This window comes from Camarhynchus parvulus, chromosome 10 (genome assembly GCF_901933205.1).
Source record: "Camarhynchus parvulus chromosome 10, STF_HiC, whole genome shotgun sequence".
In the NCBI taxonomy this organism is placed as follows: Eukaryota; Metazoa; Chordata; class Aves; order Passeriformes; family Thraupidae; genus Camarhynchus; species Camarhynchus parvulus.
The window spans coordinates 4,585,708-4,594,286 of NC_044580.1; the positions used below are offsets into that span (position 1 = coordinate 4,585,708).

General features: G+C 45.4%; 1 protein-coding gene across 1 annotated transcript in view; it reads right to left on the reverse strand.

Moving 5' to 3' along the window:
- TMEM266 (transmembrane protein 266) overlaps window positions 1–8,326 on the reverse strand; it is an 82,532-nt gene extending 74,206 nt beyond the window's left edge. The window contains exon 1 of the mRNA XM_030954895.1: window positions 8,267–8,326. The gene's annotated coding sequence lies outside the window, so the exon portion shown is untranslated. The remainder of the gene's footprint in view (window positions 1–8,266) is intronic.
- Window positions 8,327–8,579: the final 253 nt, after the last annotated feature.

An 8,579-nucleotide genomic window follows, 5' to 3' on the forward strand; every position in this document is an offset into this window, starting at 1 on the left:
CAACAGTTACTTTTTCTACAGCAGAATAATAGATGCAGGAAGATGGCCAGTATCATTAAACTCAAACTCTTCAGAATCTTTAACTAAATATAATCTTTTTCAAATGTCAGTCTCAGGAGTCACTATGGTGACTATTCTGACTTCTAAAGCAGAGAGAAACTGCCTTACCAGTTACTTCTATCTCATGAGAAGCAACCTACTAAATGAATTCTTTCTCATTTTCACATTAAAAAACAATAGCAGGGGGACAAGTTTGGTGAATATGTCCATGAATCTCACTCAGCATGTAACATTTAGATTCATCACAGATTTATCCCACAATGAACTCTGAAATATATTTTATTTCAGCAAACTTCAATACAAGTCATATGACACCATGCATTTAAAAACCCCAACTACTACTCAGGAAGTACTCTCCGATGCTCTGAGCTAAAGAACTGGGGCTAAAAGAAAAGCTTTGAATTTTTCTGTGCTGGCCCTCCTTTTTTTCTTCTTCTTCTTTTGAACTGGAAAAAAATTCTGCAGGGCACAAGTCATTCACCAAGGCAGTGCAAGGTGCAGCTCAGCAGGGATTTAGCAGAGCTGGCTGCCCCAGTGCTGCTCCAGCAGGGGCTTGGCTGCAGATCAGCAGCAGAGAGGCCACAGCTCTCTCCCAGACTAACAGAAGCCATGAAATATTTCCTTCTCCCCAAATCTACTCTGAATTCCCACCGTCAGCCTAGTTTTACTGCTGTGTACTGAGGGTTGAATTCCCATTTTAAAATACTTGGAAGACACATTAGTGCAGAGAATATCTGCTCAAAAACAGTTCCTTTGGAGTAAATCTCAAACTTCAGATTTTTTTTTTTAATTTAAAATGAACTTTTCCCATTGCATGATGCAGTACAGAACAAAAGTTTTTCAGAAAGCTATCTATAGTCCTTTAAATAGGCTCTTTCAGGAAAAAAGGCAAAAAATCTCAATACTTACAATATTTAAAAACTTGACCGCACTTCTATTCAAAACAAAATGAAAACTTTAAAGAATGCAGCAAAGAAACTCCTCCACAAAAACAAAACTCTTCTTCCCAGTCCACAAGCACTTTCATATCACAGTGGCATCACTGCAGCAGTACTGTGTAATAAATATGCATGTAATAATCAAAAGTGAGGGTCCCTGATCTAAACAGCAAGGAAGATAGTAATTTATCTGAAACATTCTTTTGACTTATCTTCTACTTGTGCAGTCATCTGTTCCAATTTTAAAAAATACAGGCTTTTCCATGGGGCTACATGAAAAACAAGCTCTTGACTTATGCAATAGAAAATGTACAAAAATTAACCCTCCTAACTGTAAAATAAATAGTATTTAAAAACTACTTTCACAGGTACTCTTGTCTGCAGATAAGGTATGAGAATATTACAGCATAAACATCACCTAATTTTTTTTTTAGTGGTACTCCTTTAGATAACTAGAGGAAAGATAGGTTATTAGTATTTCAAAGTTTGCAATGTGAAATGTGATAACAAAAACGAACATGTGCTTATGGTGCCAAAGACAGTAAAACTTCTCTTTACCAGTGCTGATCCTTGATATGCAGGTGAACAAGAAATACCCGGGTATACCCAAAATGCACAGACCTGAATTAACATCTGCTATGCATTTCAAGAGACTATGTGACAAGCTTGTGCTAGGATGCAAAAATGCCAATGGAATTTTTATACAGTATTATCTCTATAACTAAGGGGCTCCTAAGCACCTATCACCATTCACTATATTCTCATTAAAATGTATTTAGACTGCAAATCCTCTGGGATAGGACTTGTCTTTTATCTGTACTTGAACAGTCGACTGCTCACAATGAGGATCTCAGCCTTATTTACTTTAAATACTAGCATAGCACAAGTAGGGGTTTATTTAATGTAAAATATTGAAAATATTCAGAAAGAGCCTTTTGTGTTCATTCTGCGCTTAATTCACATTTACAGCTCAGTAGAAACACTTCAGCTGTCATTCTAGTAACAGTTTCTCCTACCTAAGAAACTCAAGATGGGGCCAAATTTGCCTGCATAATGATTTCACAGTAAGTGACAACCAGATGGACAGCACACTGCCATATGCTCCCCTCTGCTCAGAGGTGGAAAAGTGAGCAAACAGAACCACAAAAAAAGAACAGAGAGTAGGGAGAAAAATATCTCTGCAGTGTGCCCATTAATTCATGTGCACACCCCTTCCTTCCAGGAGCAAGCACCAACTCCCCTGCTCCTCACAGGGGAGGATGTGAATTCAGGGGAGCAGCGATCAGGGCACCCTGAACAACTGCTGTCCCCACGGGGAAGGGAACCAGCACCAGCATGGCCCTGAGAAAGGAAGGGAACAAGGGCTTCCCCCCACAGGCAGCCTCCCTGGAGCCTGCACTCTTTAATGAAGCACTAAGAGCCCAGAGGCTCAGAAGTTGTACCCACTCTGCAGCCTCCTCTCAATCTTTTTTTTATTTTTTGTTTTTTACCCAGAGATAACAAGCATCAAAAACTTTTAAGTAAACCTTGATGCTGCCCATGTCCTGTACTGCTCTTTAGTTGGAGGAGACAATCTGGCCATATTAGAATGTCTCCAAGGAGTACCTGCCCTTTTGAGCTAGTTCTAAAAATAACACCTTTCCAAGTTAAACATATCTATTTAATTACACTACTGCCCCTGCTCCTAAAGTCCTTCTTCTTATGACTGAAAAAAAAAGAAAAAAAGAGAGCATTCAGATTTCTGGACGTGGCAGCTGGTAACAGAAGAGAAGCAACAAATACATGCAAGAAAAATAATTCAGATTGGCTTTTTTTTAATACACTTGTGCAATTAACATGTGAACTTTGACCGTATCTCCCTTTCCTGCTAAAAACTCCTTTCAAAGCTGTCTACTTTTATCATTCCAGATAAAAATGCAATTACTTACTACATCTGGGTTGTAAAATGCAGGCAGCTATTATATACAGAGAAAAATTATGCACTGCTTGCTGAGACACACCACATGCCTCATGTTTACATCCTGTATGTTTGCTAACTTTAATTATTACAGACAGACAGGAGCTCTTTAGTTCACTCAAAGAAGAGCTTTCTTTACATTTGTACCATCAGCTAAATTGACTGGTAGTCCAAATGATCACTTTTCTGTAAGAAATTATTTGATAAACTTGAACAAAAGCATTGAAGGAAGAATTACAAAATAATTCAACAGTAAAGGTCTCACTAACTTCAATAAAACTTGTATTTTGCTATTTTTATGCATGGATTTTCATTTTCTATTAGTGGAAAAACCTGGTAGGCACACTTAAATATCAGACACATAACACTTTCCACTACAAAGACTTTCACAACTTTTTTGAGAAGCTCTGACACTTGCCTCATCTGCAGGCAGCCTTTGAAGTTCCCTGGAACAGCAGAGATGATCTTTGTCTCACAGCAATCCATTCAAGTTAAACTGAACTGTTTTCCTATGCCTGCTTGCTTTTGTAATCAAGTATTAAAAAAGGTGGCCTCTCAAAAGCCAATGCAAATGGACACAAGCTCCCTGTACAAAGGGCTGGGCACCTGGTACCTCTGACAGAACAGAGGCAAGTGTGCTGTGAGCACTGGCAGGCTGCTGAGGCTAAAAAGCAGAGGTAGGACACAGAGCAGAAAGGAAGATGAAACAGGTCAGACTTCACCTGTTGTTCCCCTACACAAAGCACAGACCCAAAGGTCCTTTCCCCATTCATCCAGTAACAACCTCATGAAATAAGGCAATTACTCGAATTAGAAATCACCACTGAAGGCTCAAATCCCATTTAGGGATTTTTTTAAGTCAACAAGGGACGTTTATACCACCATGTAGTGTAATTTTACAAAATAAAACCCAAACCAAACAAACACACAAAAGGGGCTAAGCCTCTCAATACCAAGAGGTTCCACGTTAGAAACTAATTTGCAAGAAGGTTATTTGGGCTGAAAGTAAAGCTCCTGAAAATTCAGAAGCACCACGTTTAGAACAGCCTATTACTTCAGCTCCACTTGCATTCATTCTCTTCTCAACTATGAAGATCACATACCACTCTTCCTGCAAATCACTGCCTCATTCACTGAGCAGCATGGCTCAGAACACAGAACTGTAGCTGCACAACCCTACATCAGGTATTTGCTGATTTACAGGTCCAACTCTGCAACCAATGGATTGGAACATTCATTTTCAAAGGTAGTTCTGTTTGTGTGTAATGCTATAGGCACACACAGTGCTTTACAGATGCAAGGAAAGATACAAAAAATGCCCCAAAGAAATCTTGGTTGAAACACATCAAAGCAATGCTGAACTGTAGAACATGATAAAATGCAAGTGAGACACAGGAATAAACCACGAAATAAGCTGATGTTGCATTTTATAATGCTTACTTGATAAACATTATTGACAAGTATCATTAGAAAACCTCCACTGCTACTTGAATTTACAAGGCCTGACTTCACTCTGTCCAGGCAAACCCAGTGATTTCAATGGGATTACATGGAGGCAACAGGTTTCACTGAGACCTTATAACAAAATTAAGAATTAAACCCTAATACATCAACTTGCCACACCAAATCCTAAACCCAGCAAATGAATGAGCTAAAATATGACAGACTGAGGTAACCCTGCTGCTGCCCACAACACACCAGCTACAAATTTGGAGGAAAAAAGGTTTAAATTTGTTGTCATCATATTTCAAAAGTCCCACACCTTCTCAGTGATTTTTCATGGGCAGTTCCTCACAGCATTGACTCCTCCGTCTTCACAGCACAGCCAACAAACCTCAACTCCCTCCTCACCCAGCTACCCCACTCTTTTGTACCACTCTTCTTCTTACAGGACACAGCTGTGGCCTATTAAGGGCAGGCCTGTTCCTAATCTTTGGTGATTAGTACAGCTGCAACTCCTCTGGTGTGAGACTACCTTCTGCACTATCTTTATTTTCTTACATTCTATCCCTCCACATTGATTCACCTTGGACAGAAACCTCTAGAGCCAAAGAAGGAACAACAGCAAAGTTCTACCCCAGAGCAGTTTACTATTTTTTTACTCTTCTTCTCTTGAAAATGGCATTCCACCAAGTATGCTCATATCCACCTACTTCAAAAATACTCCCAAAAGTTCAGAAATTTTTTACAAGTCAAAAAATCCAAAACTCTCCATTTTCCAATGCCACTGATTATTCCAGACTTATCCTCATATTACTGAACCTAACAAGAATGTGGCAAATACCCTTCAGCAGCATACAGAATCACTCTAGAACCAGTGAGGAGAGGAAAAGGAGGAATCAAACTTCAGTACTCCTCCAATATACCAACTAGAAATGTAGATTCTTCAAACGGCACTTATTGGATGTTTTAGATGTTAACACATGCAGCAGAAAGGACTCCAGCTCGGTCTCCTATGTCAATATTGGTTCTGCAGTGTTCATAGGGATAAAGTATTTTTTCTGTTAGTTAATCCCATTGTCCAGGAAGCAGTTTAGCTGAGCACCACTGTAACTGACGCAACACACCGTTTGCTGCTCTGATAAAAGATGCAGTTTTGTCCTGCATAACACAATTCAATTAATTCTTGTGCTATTGCCAGGTAATGCAACTAATTTACACGAATACTGATGATGCAGGTAAATTTTAGTTGTGTCAGGATCTCACAGGGCAGTGCAGTTTCTCCTCCCAATCTGTACCTAATCTTGTGTAGGAACACAGAAACCAGGTGCTCCATCCTGCTGGAGATGTTGTGAGTCCTGTCCCCCCGTGATGCAACATCACTGCAGTGTCAGGCCCGCAGTGAACACCCAGCAGAGACAAACAGCAAGCTGCAGGTAGCCAGGTTTGGGGGAGCCACCACAGAACCCACCTTGGTGTAACACCACTACAGCACTGAGGGCCAGGAGAGCATAATGAGCTGTAAGCATCTTGTACAGGGCACCTTCAGAACTGTAATCACACTTACATCCAACTAACCTTTGGGAACAGGCACAGTGAGAGGGGAGACAGCTACTGTTATGTTCTGCATTTTTGCTGTCAGTCAAGATCTGAAAATACTTCAGCTGAGTAGCAGGCTTGCACTTGTACTCACACTGCAAGCATACGTAGCTCACATCTTAATTTTCTTACTGGCCTTTTCATAAACCAGTGCAAGTTCAGATCTTTATCTTTCCTACTGCTCCAGTTTTGTGGCTGAAATAGCAGATGTGTACTCTTGCTTCACGTCCTTGCTGTCCACTGCTGTCTTTAGCATAATTACTACCCGATAACCACATCTCAATTTGTGTGCAACTTCCGCCTCTTTTCACCCTTCAGGTGAAAACAGCATCTTGCCCTAAACACTTTTGCATCAGGACAGAGCTGCAAAAACTCCACTTTGTTCAGAAACACAGAGGAATGAGTGAGATGAGTACACGCATGCATTGCTTCGGGAATGGCTCCTCACTCACACCATCCCCTCGCTGACTGTGGGCACACTCTTCCCAGCACTTAGGAACCATAACACGTTTGAAGCAGCACACACTTGCTTCTTATTCTGCATCCTCTGTAAATGAGAAGTATTCCTCCCCTTCTCTGCACACAGTATTCTGCCTCACAAGACAGACATTGTTTGCAGCATAAAGACACACATTTTACCATACAAGATACCTGGTGCACAGTGCTAATTGCAGTATCTCCTTGCAAAGCACCTATGTGCTACTATTTTGTACAGTCTAATTTATATACCCCACCTAACGTGACTGTGGTAGCAACAACCCTTTTACATGTGTCCTGCAGGAACTCTCAGCATCTTCAGAGGAGCTATCAAAAAATTCTTATCAGTACTGTCTCATCTAATCCACACTTGGTTAGTAATGTTATTACAGCATGTTAAAAGTACAGAGGCTGCTTACCCCTCTTTGTTCAAATTCCGGTAATAAGTGTTGCAAAAATAGCAGGATTCCTAAGAGTCACATAGCAAAGCAGCAGTTTCTGACTATGTGCCTGAGAGAGGTGCCCTGCGTTCTGACAAATGAGCCTTCTCTGCTGATTGCATTCACAGCTGTAAATACCCCCACACCATTACACATTTTACTTCTTTTACACACAAAATCTTCTGCAGCTGTTACAACTGGTGTCAGGTGCATGCTCTAATACAGAGCTTGTACATCGGTTTGCTCTTAAACCTTCATGTAAGAACCAAGAAATTCTGGAGATACACTTAGCAGAGCCTTTTCCTAACTTCAGTATACTAACAAGCTTTGAAACCATGCATGTTCACATACTACTATTTTTAAGAGAAGTTACTCTGACATGCTGTCCCGTTACAGCTCATCAGATCCCACAATTTAGATTTCACCTCTGCAAATCTAACAAAAAAAGGCCTCTTAAGTTTATTACGTTTTAAGGAAGGCAAACTGAAAATTACCTAGTAAAGAGCACTCTAACTGGATTTCAACTCCAGAAAAGAAACTACTATTTCTTTTCTCGTTGGGGCAAGCAATGATGCTGCTCCAGGACAGGGGGTTTGCAAGAAGCAATGCAGCACCTCACAGATACAGAGTACTCTTGCGTGCAGACACTGCTGAGGCACCACCGTCGGGTGGGTTTGCACACACGGACCATAAAAGCAACTTTCCCGCTCAGGCATTACCGGGGCTGTTCGTATTCGGGATCCGCACATCCGAACTTGTCCGGCCGGGCCCGTCCGGAGGCGCGCGGGCCGCGCCGAGAGCGGTGCCGGGGGACCGCGATGCGTGAGGGGCCCCTCGGCGCCCAGAGCCCCCCCGGCCCCGCCGGAACGCAGCTCCGGCCCCGCAATACAGGCGGAGCGACCCTCGCACCGCCCCGGCCGGGCCGCGGCTCGGCTGACCCCGCGTGAGGGGCTCGGGCCCCGCCGCAGGCCGGCCGCGGCACAGCGCCCCCCGGGCCCCTGGCCCCACCGCCGGCAAGTTGGCGGGAGGCGGCGCCCGCCGCCAAACTTTGTCCGCCCGCCGCGGAGGGGCTCACCCGCCAGCGCGGCCCCCGCCGCCGCGGCGCAGCGAGCTCGCCGGGCCGCCCCGCCCGACCCCGGGGACGGCGGGGCGTGCGGCGGCCCGGGAGGCGGAGGGACCGGGATCCCCGAGCCGCGCACGGCCACGCCGGGGCACCGCACGGACCCGCCGCCCGCGCTGGAGCGCGGTACGGTCCCGCGGCTCGGGCACGGCCGAGACCCGCTGCCCGCGCCGGGGCACGGCGCGGACCGGGGCTCCCCGCTCGCGCCTCCGTCCCCGGGGCTCCCCACACGTACCTGCTGCCCGCGGCACCCGCGCCGCCAGCGCCCGGCGCGCGCCCCGCGCGGGACCGGCGGCCGCGCGGGGAAGAACCGGGGACCGCCCGCGCGCGATCCCGCGCGCGCCTCCCGCCGTTCCTGCCGGGTCGCCTTGGAAACGCGGGGCCGGCGCGCGGGTCGGTCCGCGGGAGCGGAGGGGGCGCGCGCGCGTCCGCCGCGCGTCACGCGGGCGCGGCCGGGCCAATCGCGGCGGCGGGCGGCGCGCGCTGGAGTACTACGAGCCGCGAGCCCCCGGCCCCGCCCCCGCGGCAGCGCCGCGACCCCCGCGCGG